Below are 20,887 nucleotides of genomic sequence, written 5' to 3'. Positions count from 1 at the left end.
GTGGTCTCTTCCTTGGAGAGTGATGAAGAGAATGCTGACAGGCAATGTCAGGGCAGAAGGCCGGGATCGAGCCAGGGAAGCCTGACAGGCAACACTCAAAACATTAGCTTTTATCCTTAGAGCACTGGAAAGCCACTGAAGGTGTTTTGACTCAGAGGTGTGATGGTGATGCATGGGGCTTTTGGGAAAGTCCTCTACCGATGCTAGCGAGGATGTGTCGGAACTTGGGTTGAAAGACTAGTGAGGAGGCTGTTACAGCAGTCCAGATGATATCGTGGAAAGGGGAAGCAATATAATCTGAGGAATATTTAGGAAATAGAAGGTATAGGACTTGGCATTGGTTTGGATGTGCAGAGTAAAAAATGGAGAGGATCAAGGATCATGCTCAAGTCTTTGAAAAGTATAACTGGAGGGATGGTGGAGCCGTTCCTTGAGAATGGAATGCTGGGGATGGAGGGCAAAGTGTGTTAGGAAAAGCCAGTGCATTGAGCTTGTAACATATTTACTTTAAGCTGCCTTTGAACATCCAAAAAGAGCTGTCATGTCGGCTGAGATAGAGTCCAGAGCTCAAGGACAAGGGCTGAGCTAGAGATATAAATGAATCCTGCCGGAGGTCCTAGGGCAGAGGGAGAGTGTTGGGGGAGAGGCTGTTGAGAGTCTGAGAAAAAGGCAGGGGAGGGAACAGGTCATTACTCACCCAGGGAGGGGATGCTGGGGTACATGGATTCTTCCTTGTGGGCTTTCAAATCCTGAAAGGGGGGCATTTTGTTCTGGAATGTATATAACATGATACAATTTATGAAATTCCTTCTGGAATATGATCGTACTGAAAGCTGGCCTTTTTCCTCCTGTTTGGTTCCACTCCCTACTTACCTCTTTCCGCTCTATTCATGATATTCCTTCTGTTCCTCCAATGCACCATAAACTTTCTTGCCTCAGTACTGTGCCTTAGGAGACCAAGGCAGCAGCACATTAAGATAAATCCTCAGGCAGAGCTATGTAATCTGGATCTGATGCCAAACCCTGTGACTTTTCTGTCACACCTCAGAGTACCCTTGAGACCTCTTCCCTTTAGCAAGGGGAGCTGGTCAGTTGCTAGATTTAGACAACTGGTTCCTCAAGGGAGAGTTTGAGAATTGCTCGGAGCTGGGTAGGTGTGTGCTAGCATTACCAAAATCGGAGTAAGGTAGGAAGGCAGGTAGGAGGCCCTGGGCTGAGCCTAGGGAATGAGGGTGTGTATCTGAATGTGTGTGGGGAAGTGAGGAGGGTAGAAGTCACACAGGACAGACACTCAGGGGCTTCTAGAGACAAGTTTTGCCTCACTGATGCTTTTTCATGGACAGACAGCACCAGGCCATCAGGCACATGTGACATGAGACAGGTCCAGGACCTGAGATGCAGCTTCCACTTGGTGACGTAGGGCTCTTGACAGCAGGAAAGCCCAGGCTAAATGAACCTCTAGAAATGATTCCTACTTCGAGTTCCAGTCCTGATGGAACCTTGTGATCTGCTCAAGCACTTGTGTAAAAACTGATAGAAAGTCCTCAGAGCAGTTGCAGAAAGTGTGTCTTTACTTCCCAGATGACATCCCTGTGGCTCACAAGGAAAGCCTGGGCAAGAAGTGGGCCCTGTGAATGTGGGGCAAAAGGCCTGACCCCAGCCTCTCCTCCCTATCCTCATGTGACCTGCCATTCTGGCTCACCTCAAAGTCTAGACTAGTCTATTCGTCCAACAGACATCTACTGAGCACCTATTACATGCCAGGCACCGTGGGATACAAAGATGATTCAAATGTGGGTCTTTCCTTCTAGGAGACGAGAAAAGGAGATGAGATGAGCCCCCAAATAGTAACAGAGAAGAATGTTGGGGGTTCAGAGAGCTCCAAAGAAGTTTAAGGAAACTATGGATCCTCTGGTTCTCTCCTTCTTCCTTGTTCAACAAGTATGTATGGGTAACCCACCTAGCCCAAGCACTACCATTCCTGTGGGCTGCCTGAGACAGGAAGACCTGCTTTTCCATGTGGGCTCTCCAGCTTCACTCCTGGCTTCCCTGCCCAGTGGGACAGGATTTCCTAACTTTCAAAGTCCCCCTAACACCTGGGGCCTAGGTTTGGGATGGCAGCAGAGGCTTTGGACTCAGACTGGCCCATATTTGCACCCTGGCTTTGGCACGCGTGGTCTTGAGTGAACCTCTTTGAGATTCAGTGGCCTCACTGAAAAATAGGGATAATAATAGCACTGCACAGGCTCTGCATGTCAAATGAATAAACACATATGGAGATTGTGGTGCAGAGTAGATGTCCAATCCATGCCAGTTTCCTTTCCCTTCCTCAGGGCTCTAAGCCTCCTGGGCTTCATCCATACTTCTGCCAGCTAAATCAACCTTCACTTTCAGGCCTGAAAAGCTGTGGAGGACAAGGGCCTATGGGATTTCAAAAAGGGAAGGAAACAACCAACCTCTACATCCTCTCTCAGATTTCCTCCAGGAGGCCTGCCACTCACTGGCAACCTGAGCCCCATGCCAGTATGGGGCTCACCAAGCACGACTGGCTACATGAGGTTTATCAGAGGCAAGATTGACCTTGGGTAAAATGACCGAGTAGGGAGTGCTGTGCCCTATCTCTCTCCTCTGGTTCCCATGCTAAGGTTTTTTTGTTCTCCTCTTACTTGGGATCAGGACATGATTCAGATGCTTATCTAACCTTGAGGACTAACTGATGGAAAGGTTTAATTTGTTCCTCCACCCAAGGGCACTCCATTCAATAGAGCCAACCATCCTATGGTCAGGTAAACTCTAGTGTGGACTCTAAGATGTTTGAACTGAAAGAGTATTTGGGAATGTGAGGAGGGCAGAGGGCCATCAGGGTCTCCTGAGAGTGCCTTGGGCTGGAGACATTTCCTACACCTTGAAAGGGGGCTGCGAGGGTATCCTGCCCTCTGATTAAAAGTTCCTCCTTTAGGTATAATTCTCACCTTGTGGCAGCCAGAGAAGGGGCCTAGCAGACCTCCTTCTACGGAAGGAGCAGTTGACAGGGTCCCAGCCACTGCACTAGGGAATTGACAGCCACTTCTGCATTGAGACCATGCTTTCTACAGGCTGCTCCTGCCCAGTGATAAGCACAGCAGGGATACTGAGGTAGACCCAACCCTGGGAGACTGGTGACTCCTTTATTGGCTTACTTTGGCTCAAGCACTCCCCAATGGCTTTAGACTGCTTGGCAGTCCAGCAGGCTTCCACCCTATCTTCTCTCCCTCTCTCCTTCACTCTGGGTCAGATTTGCATCAGTCTGACATATCTCCCAGGTTCCTTGACTCCCCCACCATCACCACCACTTTCTTTTTTTCTTTCACACAGGTCTTTTCCCTAACAGGATCCTTGCACCTTGAATCTTGGGGAACCTGAACTTAGGCACAACTCCATGCCCCTCTGTCAGCAATGCCGTTAATGCCATGGGTGTCTAAACCTACCCGTCTTTAAATGTGCTTGCTCTCCAGTAATGAGGCCTGGGAAAGGCTTCGGCCAAGTGTAACTAGGAGGTAATGCCTTCTAGTGTGTTTGCAGGAGTCTTGGTCAAAAGACAGACACAGTAGAAGAAAATATGTCCAGCATGGCTAGACCTCACCTGCTTTTGATAAATAATATTTCAGCAGTTAAGAATGTTGACTCTATAGCACAAAATGCTCTAAAAACCCAAAGAAAAACAAAACCCAATATATTTCAGCCATGAGGTAAAGTATTTAAGATGTGACATAAAGTGTGATAGGAAAGAAAATAACTTGATAAGTGTACATGCTTTGTAGAACTTATTGTACAATAGGAATACATCATATAAATTGAGTGAACATCTTTTGAGAACAGTTTCATGCTGCTGGTTGCTAATTCTCCAGACAGGCTTCCTACTATGTCTCAGAGGGAGCCAGAGGCTGAGTCCAGAAGCAGCCAGAAGGTTGACATGGGTGAAGGGCAAGCTCTTCTGAAAAGGAAACCAGAGATGATCTGGAGGGGTGGGCCTTGGGAGTTTGGCTGAACTTACAGCGGCCTCTGGACATAGAGTGAGCAGCCCCAGCAGCCATTCCTCTGGCTCCTGTGTCATGCGGAGCAGTTGGCAGATGCGTAGGTGCAGCCAGAAGCTAGGCATTAAAGACTAAGCTTGAAGACCATCTCCTCCTTGAATTCCCTCTGATTTTCCAGCTAGAGGTGCTCCAAGTTGCCCCAGCTCACTTTGCCTGTGCCTTGTACAACATGGTCCACTCTCTTCCTTGTATTGTGGCTCTTTATATCTGGCTTTTCTCTGATGCTTAACTCTTAGCTCCCTGGAAGCTACATGGCCTATCACTTAAGGCTTAGCACAGTGATTCCTTTGGAGCAGCTCAAAGCAGAGAGGAAGTCAGATTGGCAAGCAAAAACCCACCACACAATGCAAGACCTCCCTGAAAAGTCTCTATGGATTTGTACTTGCAGGCATGGACCCTCGTTCTAAATTTCTGAGACCAAGCTTAAACCTGAGTATCATGAATCAGAATGCTATTTGATTTTATGAGCTATAGTTTGTTCTTCCAACTTTGTGCTGTAATTAATTGTGTGGTGAGTCCTTAGATGGGGATGACATTCAGATGCGTTTAGACTAATGAATTGTTGTTGCTTGCAAATGATACAGTTGCTTCTGGCTTAATAAGTGGATCCTAATAGACTTTTATGATGGACATTTGATTTGTCAGCAGGGAAGGTGCTGACAGCCTTCCTTTTGTTTCTGCTTTTGTTCCTGGAGGTTTCCTGGCCTTGTACCAAAGCTCAGGAAACTCACTGAAAAAGTCTGGCATTGGGTAATTGTCGGAAAATCTGCCTTCCAGCTAGCACCCTGCACTTGGGAATGGAGGGATTCCTAGGAAAATGTACTCCCTGACTTTCTCTTGTCACAACCTGGAGGTACAGATGGTGATGTGTTATCTACGCTTCTACATGTTGAGATTCCATCAAGAACTTTAATACAAGAACCTATTACTTTATGAAATAGGACTGCCCTAAAAAGTCACATATAAATCTGATTGTGTTCAAGAGGAGAGATGAGCAGATTGAGTCAAATTGGATTTTAAATGTATTAGAGACTCTGAGTGTTTGAGAGAACACTGGGTGATGCTTAGAAGAGTGAAGAATTTTATGGAGAGAAAATAACCAACCCTAAAAATTCTGCTTGGCTCATATATTCATCCATTTCATCACAAAATTTACCTTATTGGGCACCTACCATGTGCTCGACATTATTTTAGTGACTGGTGATACAAAGACAAATAAGCCACCTGCTGTGCTTTTGAAGGCAGCGGATGTGCTCAGGACTCAGTTGGGCCAAGACTCAGTTGAGTCCCAGAACACCTACATTAATAGCAGGTGAAGGCCCTGCCCTTGAGCTTGACCGGTTGTTTCCTTGCCTGGAATGAGCATATTCATGAGTCCCCGGGCTAGCAATGCTTGCTCCTGGGGTCTTAGCAACGGTGTCCCTCTCCTTCTGTCAACATCCCCTTGCCTTTAGGATAACAATGATATAAGAAACACACAGAGGAGTATTAGCGAGGCTTTGATGGAGGAGAGGAAACCACTGTGGCATTATTGAGTGGAAAGTTATTCCAAGCAACAGGGGTGGGAAGAGCTTGCCTTCTTTTCAAAGGCATAGTCTTTCCTTTCATCCCCAGAAGAAGCTTGGCTCTCTCTTCCTCAGCTGCCTTCTATCCCTTTCTTCCTGCTGCCTCCAACCTGTGGCTCCAGGAAAATCGAGTGTCTCTAAGGTCAATTGCCCATGGTTGTGGAGAAAGCTTATTAAAGTGATATTTTCTCTGAATTACAGCTGGCGCAGGGGCGGGAGGCCGCTTTACATATGTCGGCCTGGCAGTACACAGGAAATGGCTGTGTTAAGCTGTAACAACTGTGCTCCATGCCACCAGGCAGCAAATGGATTTCGGTTCCACTTTAATTTCTAACGAACGGCCATGCCTACGCTGCATCCATCAGCAGGAAACGATTCCGCCGCATTAACAGCCTTGTTTAGTGGCTGCCTCCCTGCTTATCACACCTCAGCCTGATTAAATTCTTATATAAAGAGAAATGCTTTTGTAATAAGTATCTGTCGGGAATTTCAATCAGGTTCCAGGACCACCATTGCTGAGTCATGGTTCTTTTCTTTCCAATTAATGAGGCTTTCATAGGTGCTGGCAGGGGTGGACTTCAGAGGGAACAGCAGATTGGTTTCAGGGGCACAGAGAGGAGGAATGAGTAGAAATGTAAAGAACTGCCTGGGCGGGTGATTTCCTGGAGTAGCTAGAACTCTGAGAACAAGTCAGAGTTCCCAAGGTCTCTCCAGGCCTTTGTGGGTGACATTCCTCCCCCAGGTTAAGAAGGCAGAAAGAATGAGCCATGCTGGGGCCGTGCTGGGCTCACTGTGTCCTCTGCAGCCTGGCCACTTCACTGGCCAAGTCAGATATGGTACATCCAGAAGGAGGGGAGGGCCAAAGGGAGGGAGCACAGTGCTCTGTGTCTACAGGATTCTGAGGTCTGTAGATTCATGTAAGCATGGATTTAAGTGTTTACTGTGTGTGAAGTTCTCTTTTACGAACCCCTGTGCCTTAGCCCAGGAGTCCCCATTCCCCTGGGCTGGAGACTGGTAAGAAGTAATGTTAGGAACCTGACCGCACAGCAGGAGGTGAGTGGTGGGCCAGCCAGCATCACCGCCTGAGCTTGGCCCCCTGTCAGATCAGTGGGGGCATTCGATTTTCATAGGAGCGGGAACCCTGTTGTGAACTGTGCATGCGAGGGATCTAGGTTGCACACTCCTTATGAGAATCTAATGCCTGATGATCTGAGGTGGAACAGTTTCATCCTGAAACCATTTCCTCCTTCCAACCCCCACCATCTGTGGAAAAATTTCTTTCATGAAACTGGTCCCTCGTACCAAAAAGGCTGGGGACCCACGAAATCTGCACAAGGAACCAATGAGGTCACCATTATTTTCTCTATTGTATGCATGTGCAAACAGGGAGGCAACAAGGAACTGAAATGAGTTGACCAGTTCACATAGCTAAGTAGGTGGAAGAGCCAGGATTTGCCCCAGCATCTGCTCCAGAACCTTGCCCTGAGCCTCCATGTGATACTTTCAGGCTTGGTGAGGTAGGGAACACATTGGAGCATCTGCCTACTCAGCTGTGTACCACACATGTTAGGCAGTGTTGGAAGCAGAAGATAATTAGATGTGGGCCTTGTCCCACAGGAATTTGTGATACAACTGGGGCAGAACACACACACCTACAAGATGGCTACAAATAAAAATAAAAAAGTTCACATTAACAGATATGCAAGCAACCAAAAAAAGAAACTATACACATGTATAAGCACCTTTGAACTCAGAAAGCAAAAAGGCACCATCCTCTGCACCTCTGGGCCTTAATCATTACATTTAAGAAACCTGTAGTTAGCTTGATATCTAAAAATGTTAGATATTTTTTAAAAACTTTTCTCTTTCTGCTCTTTTTGGATCAATCACATATATTTTTACTTTTTATGTTATATATATTTTTCTCAGTCAGCTTTTAAAAAATACATTCTTGTAATGGTTACTGTCAACATTTCATATTTTCTATATTTTGTTTTGTGAGCATACTAAGTTTGGCTTTATAAGGAATTCATTTATTTCATCTAATTTGTTGTATTTTCTTCTAAAAAGATAGGTGACTTCTCCTCTCTTCTAACACCAGTCAGTGCAACTTTAGGATCTTTGAGAACATTTTATAAGCTTTAATTACTAGAGTAATTACAAAATAAAATGTATTTATTAAACAAAATATTTTGACAAAACAAAAAGAAAGCTGTAGTTAGAACTGTGGTGAGGGAAGAAGATTTGCACCAACTTTATGATCAGAATGGATGCACAGCTAATCTTCCTCGCCATAGTGACTGGTTAAACTCTGAAGACAATGATGGATTTCAATGGAAGTAAAAAGAAGAAGGGCAAGTGCATTGTCAACTCTGTCCATCCTCTCCAAGGAGCCAAGGGGAAGTAGCTGTGGATCAGGCCCACTAAGATGCAATTGTCCATGCCTGGTGGAGGCTCTGTTGGCAGTGTTGGTGACAAGGCTGTGGAAGAAGGGGGAGGGACCCCACCTGGCTATTCATCGGCTGTGATGGACGTCAAGTTGATGCATGTTTGGCTCTGATCATGTGGAACAGAAGCTGAGCATTTTGACTCAGTATGAATTGCTCTATGACTACAGAACAGGGAAAGGGAGAAATGAATAAACTTTCCAAGAAACTAATTAACCCACAGACAGTTCATTCTGTCGTTCTAATCCAGACAGAAAGCGATAATGGACACACAGTTCAGAGACAGCTCATCAGGACACAAAGTAGACCAGTTTAATCATCTTTCTCTGGCAGATAATGAAGCCATTTCATTTTATTTTGGTTTACATCATGTTGGACTCCCCAGGCCCAGTGAATAAAGGGATGGCATTTTGCCGGGGACACACACACACACACACACACACACACACACACACACACACACAGAGACAGAGAGAGAGAGAGAGATCATTGATCTCTGGAAGCAAGAAGACTTCTCACCAAACCTAGCCTTCATCATCATGGTATAGAAAGTCTGTGGTGAGAAATGTGTCGTGGGAATGGGGGAAGGGAGTGGGTTTACACAATTTTCAAAAGGCAAAGAGGCCGGTGTAGTGGTGCGTGCCTGTAGTCCCAGCTACTGGGAGGATCACTTGAGCCCAGGAGTTCGAGGCTGTAGTGTCCTATGATTGTACCTGTGAATAGCTACTGCACTGGGCAAAGGCAAAGAGAAGCTCAGGCTAAAGAACAGTCCATGGCCTTACATAGCAATTAGTAAGAAAGATGACCAATTAGTAAGAAAGAGACAACCTGCTTTGTCATTGAATTATAACATCAGTGTCCCCTTGAACACCCTGGCTCAATCACCAAAGCCATTGTGGATTTGGGAAGGTGGCAGCCTTCTGCCAGGGAAGGTAAGTGGCCCTGTGTGTCCTTCAAGAGGGGTACCCAAGGCAGAGTTTGGGGTCTGGACCCACCATTCTCTCCCTTTCCCTGGCCCTAGCACTGGAACAGCCCCGGGCATCCATGTTTAGCTTTATCTCCCATGTATCCGTCCACCAAGTTCTGCCATATATCCCTTCTTCCCCAGGCATGCTGCCACTGCAGAGTAGCTCTGCATCTCCCAGCTCTGAGCTTCAGTTGCCCATCCAGCAAATGGAGACATGAAAACCTGCCTCACAGGTTGTTGAAAGTATTCCAGGAGATACAGTGCCCAACATGCTTTGTAGGGAGCCCAAGATGAGTGTTCAGGAAGGGCTGGGTATTAAAGCAATGTCCTTTATTACTCCCAGTGACATATGCCTCCCATCTACATCTCTTCCTGCAGACTCTCTGATGCCAATGCCCAACCGGCCTTCTGAAATCCCTACTTTTGTTGTTTATGCATAAGTAGCCACAGCCCCTACTGAATGCCTGTAGGCTCAAGTCCAAACTTCCCAGCCCGGCCTTCAAAGCCCTTCTTCCACAGCTTCCACCTCATCTTACCAGCTTCATGTCTCGTAAACACACAATTTGAGACTCTTGCACTTATTATCCTGGACTTTTTACTGTTATTCCCTTGTGCCAACCTATTCTTGCATTTTAGAAGAAGAAAGTAATTAACACAGTAGGCACTCAATTTTTACTGGACACATGGATAATAATGAAAAGAATAGATAAGCTTGGTATTTGACTTTAAGAGAATATATGAAGATCTCTGTAAAAATATTGTACCTAGTTGAAAGAAAGGGTTCAATTTAACATTGACTGAGCATCTACCCGGTGCCAGTTACTGTACTAGACAGAATATGAATCTAAAATAGGACATCAGGTATTGTGGTAGGCTGGGCTAGAAGATGCTTCCTTTTGGTGTCTCACATAATTTCCCATGCATGAAACCATCTTCTGGTCCCGTGGGTTTGGCTAGGTCTACTGGCTCATACAAAACACAGATGCCAAGACACACACCGTTGCACATGGAAACACAAATGCATGCAGTTAATGTAGCATAAATACTCAACAGGGGTATGCAGATTCCATGTGGCCTGTCCTACAGGCAGGATTACAGCTCCTTAAAGCTTTGACTCTGTTACCCTTCACAGGTTATTGGGCAGCATGCAATGAAACACACAGTTGTTTTTTGTTTGCCTCAATTCCTTGGCCATTGGCCCCCTACTCCCTCATGGCCATTCGGGCTGTGTTCCTCTCAGCTCAGACCCCTCCCTTTGTCCTCCTTCCTAATACCCTCCCCCAGGTCTCTAGCATTTTCATCCTGTCATCCCCAACAGTCCAGGTTAGGAAGTAGCTAAGGTTGGCATTCACAGCATCTGTTTCTACCTGGCAGCACTAGCTCCAGGTGAGTAGCTGTCAGGCACTGTCTGGATACTGTGCCTGGGGCAGCCCAACCTTTGGCAATTTGAGGAGGGGGCAAGAATAAACTGCAGTTGGCTGGCCTTTGATGCAGCAGCTCTCCACTTGCTAGGGAGCGCCAGTGTGAGAATTGAGGGAGAGAAGGCTGCAGCTCCAGCACCCATCCCAGGAGTGGTTCTGCAGAGTGCCACACATGGTAACCCTCCACCACTATGAAGCGAAGGGTCAAGACTGCTGCCTTAAGCAAGCTGGGAAACAGAGATGCCTGGCATAGAGCCAGGCAGAGTCCAGGGTGAACTTGGGCCTATCAGTTAACCTCTCTGAGCTTCTGTTGTGTCATCTGTAAAGTTAAAATAATCACTTCACAAGGCTGCTGTGAGGAAGTGCAGGTGAAAAACCAGAGCTCAGCACTCGGCACCCAATTGACGCTCAAAAGTGTTTGTTTGTACCTTTCATAATCCTTGCCCTGCCCACCTCATGAGATTGTTGGAAGGATCAAAAAAGTGCTTTGTGAACTGCTAGGTGTATATGAATGGGAAGTACTGAAATGTTAGAACAGGGGTCTGCAAACTATTTCTATGAAAAACCAGATAGTAACTATTTTAGGCTTGTGGGCCATATATTCTGTTGCAACTACTGAATTCTGCCAGTGTAGCAGGAAAGCAGCCATAGACAATAGGTTCTTAAACGGAGTGATTGCACAAGTAAAACGTGATTTATAAATGCAGGAAGCATGCCTGCATAAGCCTATGGGCCATAGTCTGCCGACCCCTCTGTTAGAAGTTGGGAGTAGGGCACCAGGGTCCTTGACCCAAAGTGATGAGATTTGCTCTTTGCCTCTCTTTTGCAGCTCCCTGTGGGATGTTTGGTGTGGATATACTGGGAACTCCAATCCTCATGAGCCCCATGTCCCAGCAGGAAACTTATAACTGAGAAAAGAGTATAAGAATTACCTCCTACCCACCTGCCAGCCTCTTGTGAGTCTACAGAGCTGACCTGGGAAGGACTTGACCAGGGTCAGAAAGTTCAGTCACTGGCCCGGGCAGGAACCACATGGGATGACACAGCCAAATGCCCACAGAGCAAGACAGGTAATAAAAATGACTGACGGCTCTGGGTGCAGCCCGGTCTATCTTTTATTTTCCCACTTTTAATTGAGGTATATGGAGAAGTATTCCTCTACCATGAGAAAACAGCAGTGTAAACACGATGATAAATAGCAAGTAATACTCAAAGTCAGAGAGTAATAGAGAGTGGTGAAGACTGAGGTGAATGGGACAGATGTCAAGGGGCGTGGGGAGCTACTACTCAACTCCCGCTGAATGCCGCCCACTGGGAATTAGGGACAAATGTTAACCTATCTTCCATTTTTAAAGACAAACTGTAAACTCAGATTTTTCTTGCAAAATATCTCGATGGTCTTAAACATTGGATCAATTCAAACAAACAAACATTATACAGGCCAAAGAAAACAGATCTAGAACATCTAGGGAGATCATGTTGTACATCGAAGACTCCAGACCCCTAGAAACAAAAGCTTCAAGGCCTGTTCTGGAGAATGCAGGGTTGTTCAAGGAAAGGTTTCTCGGGGAAAAGCCTGGGAGTTTTCCATATCTAGGGTTTCTTAAACTCAGCACCAGATAATGCTTTGTTGTGGGGGACTGTCCTATGCATTGTAGGGTGTTTAGCAGTATCCCTGGCCTCTACCCACTAATGCCAGTAGCAACTCCCTCTCCAAGACAACCAAAAGTGTCTCTAGACATTGCCTAATGTCCCCTGAGGGGCAAAATCCCCTGAGTTGAGAACCACTGGGTTAACCCTTCCAGGGACAGAGGCAGGAGGCCGTGAGAGGACAGCCCTGAGATGCAGCTGCCAAGTGATTGCACTTCAGCAGCCGATTAGTGGGCAAATGCTTTTAAATTAGCAAATTTTAATTTAGACCTAAATTTTCATTACTGCCCAAGGCTTGAGGAAAATTGGTGACCATTTAAAATTATTAATTGAAGCCTGTGGGGAATCAGTGGAGGGTGAAAAGCAGAAATGGTCTGGATAATGAAGCAGGCTGGAGGATCGGGGTGGAGGGGCAAGGAAGGTGGGGCAACAGCTGGCAACAGACTGACGAGGAGCCGTGGCTGGCTGGGAACCGGGAGACCTGTCAGGGAGTCCGGTTGCCATGCCCTGGAAACGGCTTGGCGGCAGCAGCAACAGCAAAGGACCTGAGGGGAGGTGAGTATCCAGGGCTTTGAAGGTAACCCCAGCGGCCTGGAGCTGGAGCCCAGCCCATTTCCATGGGGAACCTGCTGTGGCAGGGACAGAGGCAGGAGAACAAGTCCTCAAAGAGGGAAGCCAGTGGGCATTTTCCTAAGTATTAAAGCAAACTTTGGTGCTGTGCTTTACAAAACTGTTTGAGTGGATGAATCGATTATTCTCTCTCGTTAGACTCAGAAAACCATAATAAATGCAGATTTCTCCTCAGACTGATGGCTAAAGATCTAAATGTCTTCAGAGTTCAGCTCTGTCTTCAGGCACTGGAGGCCTGAAAAACATGGAGGAAGAGACGCAGGGATTTGAGAGAGAGATGCTTCTGATGGAGGTGGTGAGGGGCCTGAAGGCAGTGGCAGGAGCGTCTTGGATAAGGAGGAAGGGGCTGAGGAGGGTCCTCTGGAAGAAAAAGTAAGTGCTGAGGGAAGTCAATAGTCAGTCAGGCGGGGACACAGGGCTCTGGAGGGCAGGCAGGAATTGGAGGAGGACATCCTGTTAGGAGGAGCTGTGGTCTCAAGCTTCCTCTTAGTTTTGATCTTAAGTGAACCCTCAGTAAATCAGGGTTTCTCTATTTTAGTGTCTTGCATGGATCTTGAAGTCAAAAGGATACAGCTGAAGCCAGAAATATCCCTGAGGTCCTGGCTGCTGGCCACCAAGGGCCTCCCAGGGAGAGGGGAGGTGGGGACTAGTCTCAGGCCTGGCCGTGTTCTGGGGCCTCTGCTGCCTGTAGTCCGGGGTAGATGAAAGCCCACCTTCTAGCCCTCTAATCAAGCAGGGCAGCAACCAGCAGTCCCACTTCTGGATTTAAAAAATTGGAGACATAGAGAAGTAGTGACTCACTCAAGGCCACCCAGCCAGGAAGTTGCAGGCCAAGGTAGTCACCCAGGGCTCACACTCTTAGCTCAGGGTCCTTCGCACGTTCCACATTGCTGGTTTTAAGAAAGAAGTGCCTGTGGATGGAGAGTTAAATGAGATGAGAAAGCCTGAGCTCAGGATTACCTGTGGGGAGTGGCTTGGACTATATTGGGGTCCCCCTGGTTTGCCTGGTACACTTTAGCAAGAGGACACAAGCACTGCTCTGAATGTGAACTGACAAGCCCCGCACCCACTACCCACCCACCTCAGCCTCCACCACACACTCAAATGACCTTATTTCCCTTTGACAAGGCATGCATGGTCTTCAATAACGCAGGCCCCCACCTAACACAGAAGAGGCCTGTCACCCAAAAATAACTTGAAAAGCAGACAGAGGCAAGCAGATAAGCATTCAAAATCATTTATTTATAGCACAGAACACAAAGCCGTCAAAGGGACTACAGGCAAGCGACAGCCACAGCACCCTTTGCAGGGCAGCTGAGGGAAAATATGTCTCCGGATCTGGCCTGCCCAGGCTGGGTATGCTGAGAAGTGGAGGACAGAGCGAAGTATAAGGGTGAGGAGGGGAGAGAAGGAGCAAACACCAAGACCTCAGCAGAGTAGTAGATTCGAGAGCCTCAGCAGGAGGTTTTTGGGAGACACAGAGATCCCCATCACTGGGGGTTTATGCAGAAGCTGGGACCCCGTAGGCTGGTTGGTAGAATTCCTGCATGGGCTTGGAGATTTGGGAGGCTCAGTGCTTTGCAACTCTGGTTACAGCTGAGAAAGGCAACTTTTTGCTGGCTCATGCTCCCATTCCTTCTGGGGAAAGTGACATCTGTGGCTCGGCAACCCTCGGGCCCATGGAGCAGAAGTCAGTCTGCATTCTAGATCAGACACTGTGCTCTGACAACCTGTAAGTCCCCTTTCGACTGAGAGTCCGAAATTCTGGAATGTTCTAGCCTAGTGCCACAGTCTTTAGAAAAGAAACATCAAAAAATCGTGTCCCATGAACAATTATTTCTGAGGAACAAAAGGGATGAGAATCTAGAGAATTTGAGACTTACAGAACAGAATTATTTCTGCAGAAATGTCAATAATAAAGGTGCTTGTATAGCTCATTGTGTGTATTTTGTTATCGAAAGCCAAAAGTACACACTTATCAAAACTGACAACATCAAACTTAAATGTCGCTGAATCCTGAACAAAACGTACATCCAGACCCAAATCAACAAGATTCTATCTAGACCATCAAAGGAAATGGCAGCCTGGCTCCCAGCCACAGATGGTCAGCAGACGCTTGCCAGGCCATGGACTGGCCAGCCACTGAGGCAGAACATCTCTACGATTCTGCACCATTCACCATCAATTTCTCCCCTCACTTAAGATTTCACTAGTCATGTTGCTCCTGAGGCCAATTGAGGTGAAACAAATAGCGGCCTGTGAAAGCTAATTGTAATCCCTCATTGATCAGTTATGTGACATGCAATTCAACCCATGAAAACTTGCAGTTGGAGAGCCAGAACTCTGCACGGGTGAGCACTGAATTTTTGCCTTGGCCTGCCTGCAGCAAGTCTATGTCAAGGATTCCCTGTATGCCAGGGAATCAGCAGGAGTAAAAGACAGAGACTTTTTCTCAAGGAATTGAAATCTCCTTGGGGAAGAAAGATGATTAGGTTACTCCTTTTTCCCTGCATTACAAAAATAAATTTATTTTGAAATAACTTCTAACTTACTGCAAAGCTGTAGGTATGTAGGTACAGTGCCATATTCCACCACCCAGATTCCCTCATTGTTATTAGCTCTCTGCATTTGCTTTATGCATGTGTGTGCTGGTTTATTTATCTGTGTTTATCTATACCCATTACCACCTGTCATTTTCTAAACCATTTGAAACAGCTGTAGACATGACGTCCTATCACTCCTAAATACCCCAATGTGTGTTTCCTCCAAACAAGGACCTTCTCCACGTAACCACCAGACGACCCCACCAATCAGAAAGTCAGCGTTGGTACAATACCACCACTCCATCCTCAGACTCCGTTCAGCAATGGCTCTTTCCTTTTGGGTCCAGGATGCTGTCAAGGAGCATGTGTTGCACATGGTCTTATGTCTCTTTGGTTTCCTCTATCTGGAAGAGTTCTTTCACGTCCTCAGCCACTTTCAAGAGGACAAGTCTTACATTCTCTAAGATGTCCCTTAGCATAGGCGGTCTCATGTTTCATCTTGGCAGAGTCAGGTAGGATTTCCTGGCAGGAATACTGCAGAAGTGACACCATGCTCTTCTCAGTGTGTCACCCTGGGGCCACACGATGTCAACCTCTTTCAACGTGAGTTGGCTCCCTAGTCATGTCATTAAGTTTTCCATCTTAAAATCACCACTTTCCCTTTATAATTCTTTAGTATTACATATAATGCCAATATCCTGTTCCTCATCTAACCTCTACCCACCAGCCTTCGCCTCCATCTATGATCAAATATCACTATGGTGGTTGCCAAATGGTAATATTTGATTTCCATGATTTCATACTCACTTATTTGACATTATACTTTAAAAAGCTTTTTCTTATCATTTACTTATGAAGTCCTATTTTGTTCAATAGGGACGTTTTGATGCTCAAATTATCCCAGATTTAGCCGGCCAGAACCCCTTCAAGGTAGCTCCTGTGTCCTTTTGATGTGTCCCCATCACTCCTTCAGCTTCTTTGCTTTCCGGCACAAAAGATACTCCAGGATCATCCTGTACTTACCCTGTCCCAGCCTGGAATCAATTGTTTCTCTAAGAAGTACTAGTTCCTTTCAGTGGTGGATGGTACTGAGTGACCATGATACGAACATGTGGTATGCTCTTTGTGCTGTGATGTCATTGCTTCTAGGCCTGTGCAGTAGACAGAACTAGGAAATACATGTATGTATGTATCAACACACATACACACATTTGTACTATTTGTATATAGAAACCACAAGTTCATACTGATTCCTCCAATTCCAATCCAACTCTTTAGCGTTCTTTCCAGCCTCTCCTCTTTTCATGTTTGTTAGTACTGTTTCCCAAAATGGGAAATCTGGTTCTCATTATTCTTAATATACATACTTATTTGTTCAATCTATTTACTTATTAGCTAATGTAGCCCATCTCCCACACATGCAGGCCATCTCCTCTACCTGCTTCCTGCACCCACCCTACATCCTTGGGTGCCAGATGGAAGTGTCTGATATGCCTTTTCGTGGCTCTCCTCTCTTCGTTCCCACCCATAGTACTGTGTGACAGGCTTGCTGCTGGCTGTTTTGTGCTGAGGAGTGAAAGGACAATGGGGAAGGGAGGGAAGATGGGAAGTGTTGATTATGCCTTTAAACGTGCTTAGTACTTGAGTTTGCAAAGCCTTGTAAACTTTACTGTTATTATAACACTCTTTTGTATACATCACCTACCACATTTTATGAGGAAGCAAAAACAAATCTCAAAGATTAAATAACTTACCCCAAATTACACAAATTGTAGGTGACTGAACCCGAACTAAAACCAGGAACTCTGATTTCTTTTAAAAAATTTCAACTTTTATTTTAGATTCAGAGGGTGCATGTGCAGGTTGTTACATGGGTATATTGTGTGATGCTGAGGGCTGGGATACAACCCTAGGTCGTGAGCATAGTGCCCAATAGCTACTTTTTTAACCCTCGCTCCCCACCTCTCTTCCTCCTGTAGTAGTCCTCAGTGTCCATTAAGGAACTCTGATTTCTAACCCAGAATTCATTCCACCATGTAATAGAAGAGGCGATGACACACAGCATGCTTCCTCTCAAGTCCTAGATCATGTGGCATAAATTTGTATCTGTCACCTCTTCCACAATATAGATTGTCTATTTCATTGATTTGGCTTTTTGCCAATATGATATGGCAAAGGTGATGAGATGTCACTCCTATGATTGCATAGTTTTGTTATACAGGACTCTGTCTTAGCAGGCTGGAGAGAGAGAGAGAGTCTCCTGCTGGCCTGAGGGAAGGAAGCCACCTCGATGTGAGGGTCTGTGAGAGGCCATATGACAGGGAGCTGCAGGCAGCCTCTAGGAACTGCCAGCAGGCCCTGAGTAACAGCCAGCAAGAAAATGGGGACTTCAGTCTCATCTGCAAGGAATTGAAATCTGCCACATGAGCTTGGAAGAGGACCCCAAGCTTCCCAGAGGAGTACAGCCCAGCTAGTACCTCAATTGCAGCCTTGTGAGTCCCTGAGCAGAAAACTCATATAATCAATGCCTGATTCCACACCCACAGAAACGGAACTAATAAATATATGTTGTTTTAGGTTGCTCAGTTTGTTATGCAGCATTAAAAAGTGAATATACTCACTACTTCTCACTGGATGTTAATGATAAGATACAATTATGTATTTTATGGTTTCAGTGATGAGATTATGTGGATTTATGCATACTTTGGTGTATAAACTTGTTCCAAATGTATCTGCTAGATGAGAATATTAATTTATTTGACTAGCTGTGTCAACATCACTCTCAGGGAAAAATCACTAGACTTTACGGTCTCATCACTCAACAGTGCTTATCATAGGCACCCCATGTATTAGAAAGGTAGTATATACAGTAGTTTAGAGCACGAATTGTGGAATCAGACAACATGGATTCAAATCCCAGCTTAGCTACTTTTGCTTATGTTCTGGTTACCTACTGCTATATAGAAAACCACCCTAAAACCTAATAACATCAAAGAACAGCTAGTTTATTTCCTTAAAATTCTATGGGTCAGAATTGGGTAGGGTTCAGCTTGGAGTTTATTCTGTTCTAGGAGGTGTCAGGTGGGGTCATTCAGGCACCTCAGCTCCTCCACGTGGCATCCCTCTCTGTGTGTGGTAAGCCTGGGCTTCCTATGGGCACGGTTGTCAGAATTCTAACATGGCAGCTGGCTTCTACCAGGGAATGCTCCTAGAGGTCAAAGGTAAAACCTACAGATCTCTTAAAGCCTGGCCTTAAAGATTACATAGCACCCCTTGTATCTCATTCTATTGATCAAAGCCAGTCACAGGATTTGAGGGAGGTTGGGGGGTGGGGGCAGATAGGCCCTTTCCATAGGGTAAGTGGCAAAGAATTTGTAGCCATCTTTCACTACAGCTTGGTTAAGCAGTATTTTTTGTTTGTTTACCATTTTAAAGAAATAATAATAGTGGCTATCTCATAAAGTTGTGATGATTAAATGACAATATGTGCCATGTGCCTATTACAGCACCTGGATATAGTAACTGGTATATAAGTGCTTGTTATTATTACTAGATTTAAAAGAAAATGTTATTTCCCACTCTGGAATGTCAGCCTCTGGAGAGCAGATGCTGTACTTCACACATCTTCATCCCTCACAACCCTTGCTTGGCCTGGCACTTTGGATATGTTAGCTTAAACCATATGAAATTGGCCAATGTTTGACCATTTTTGGCATACAAAGATGGTTATTTCATAGGGTTCGACCTAACAGTAATAGTACGTGCTCAATAAATGTTTACTGAATGAATGATAAGGACTTTGTATTTATTTGAATTTTTTACTTAGTCAGTTGAGTCAGCCAATTCCATCCTGAATCTTTCTCTTGGAAGCCAGACTTATATACTGCCTTCTTAAAGTTTCCTCTTGGGTGTGTCTAATAGGCATCTCAGGCTCAATGTGTCCAAAATGTAACTCTTACCTCCAGTGCCCTCACCTCATCCCTTTCTAACCCAGTCTTCCCCATCTCAATAAATGGCCTCACTATTAAGGTTAAAAAAAAAATGTATTTCTTGATTTTCCCTTTTTTCTCCCAGCCAGTTCACAAGCAAGCCTTGCTGGGCTTCTTTCAAGGGATATCTCCAATCTGCCACTATTACCTGCACCCTGTTCCAAAGCTCCATTGTCTCTCACCTCATTTTCCTATTGCTCCCCTGATTCCATTCTTGCCCCCCCCCCCGCCCCATCTCCTAAAGTCTAGTCCATACTTAAAACCCCAAGGGATTATTTAAAAATGAAAATCAAATCATGGCCCTCCTCTCCCGTGACCTGGCCCTGACCACCTCTCTGGCCTCATGTCCTACACTCTGCCTGCCATGCACTCCTCTCTTACCACACCAGCTTCTACTAGTCTCTAACCTGCCAAGCCCGTTCCCTCCGCAGGCTCGACTGCCTGAGCTCTTCCCCGAGATATTGTTATGGCTGATCCCTTGCCTTACGCAAGTCTCTGCTCAGCTCTCAGCTTCTCTGAGAGTGCCCCTCACCCCAAAGCCTCCCCAGCTAGAGAGGAAGAGGAAGGAGACTGGTGACTGGTTCATCACCTACAGGGCAGTGGCCAGCACAGGGCCTGGCACACAGTAGGCACTCAATACACAGCTAATGAACGAATTAACAAATTGCAAATGGGAGAGAGACATGGGAAGTGGAGGTAAAGGAAAAAGGAGAAATGGGGGAAGCATTTCAAAAGGTATCAGTATATGATTTCCAAAAGTGACTTTTTTTAAACAAAGAAAACACAGAGCCATAAGTCCTGTGGTGGTACAGAGTGGGGTGCTGTTAGGAATCTTGGTGGCTGAAATGGCATTTGAGATGGTCCCAAAGGGTCGGGCAGAGTTTCTGTAGCCAGGAAAGGGCATCCCAGAGCTTTTCTGCATGGCTGGAGCACAGTGTGCCCAGTGTTAACTGGGACAGGAAGGCATCCCAGGGTAGCAACTAGGAAGAGGCAGGCTTTGCTCTTTGGTCAGTGAGACCCTCTGAAGAATTATAAAGTAAAAAGGAAACTAGCATTCACTGAGGACCTCCTAAGCAGCAGGCACCAAGCTAGGCAATCTCACATTTGACAGTCATCTCCTTGTATTATTTTGAGAAAGAAAATGACCCAGAATCCCTTAAAATAGTGTTTGAGGGAAGCAGTGTGCAGGAGTGATTGGGAGGGAGAGGTTTGTGGAAGGCAGGCAAGAAGTGATGTGGTCCCTCCTCAGGTGGCAAAGGAAAGCAGATTGAAAGGACATTGCAAACGAAAAAGAGGCTTTTCATAGACACAATAATTTATATTAACACATCATATAGACATGTGTGTATGTATACATGCACACAGACATAAACACATTTATTCTGATTATCTTTTTGATGTTTGTGGATATGTAAGTGGGTAATTTATGTTTAAGTTTAGAATATTCAAACAGTACAGAAAGCTCTAAAATTAAAAATAAAAATTTTTCTTCTTCTTTCTACTCTTCTTTCACCTCTACCCACAGGTAGTGGTGGTTAACCCTTTCTTATGACTCTGTGAAGGAATGCTGATGTTGCTACGTTTAAGTGTTGTCCTCTCTAA

The 20,887-nt window shown here is 45.6% G+C and overlaps 1 pseudogene; it reads left to right on the top strand.

The window, feature by feature from the left end:
- LOC126950991 (uncharacterized) overlaps positions 1-17,723 on the top strand; it is a 77,770-nt pseudogene extending 60,047 nt beyond the window's left edge.
- The last annotated feature ends 3,164 nt before the right edge of the window (positions 17,724-20,887 follow it).

This window comes from Macaca thibetana, chromosome 1 (assembly GCF_024542745.1).
Source record: "Macaca thibetana thibetana isolate TM-01 chromosome 1, ASM2454274v1, whole genome shotgun sequence".
In the NCBI taxonomy this organism is placed as follows: domain Eukaryota; kingdom Metazoa; phylum Chordata; class Mammalia; order Primates; family Cercopithecidae; genus Macaca; species Macaca thibetana.
Note: the sequence above shows the minus strand (reverse complement) of the source record. Positions and strands in the feature narration are given on the sequence as shown.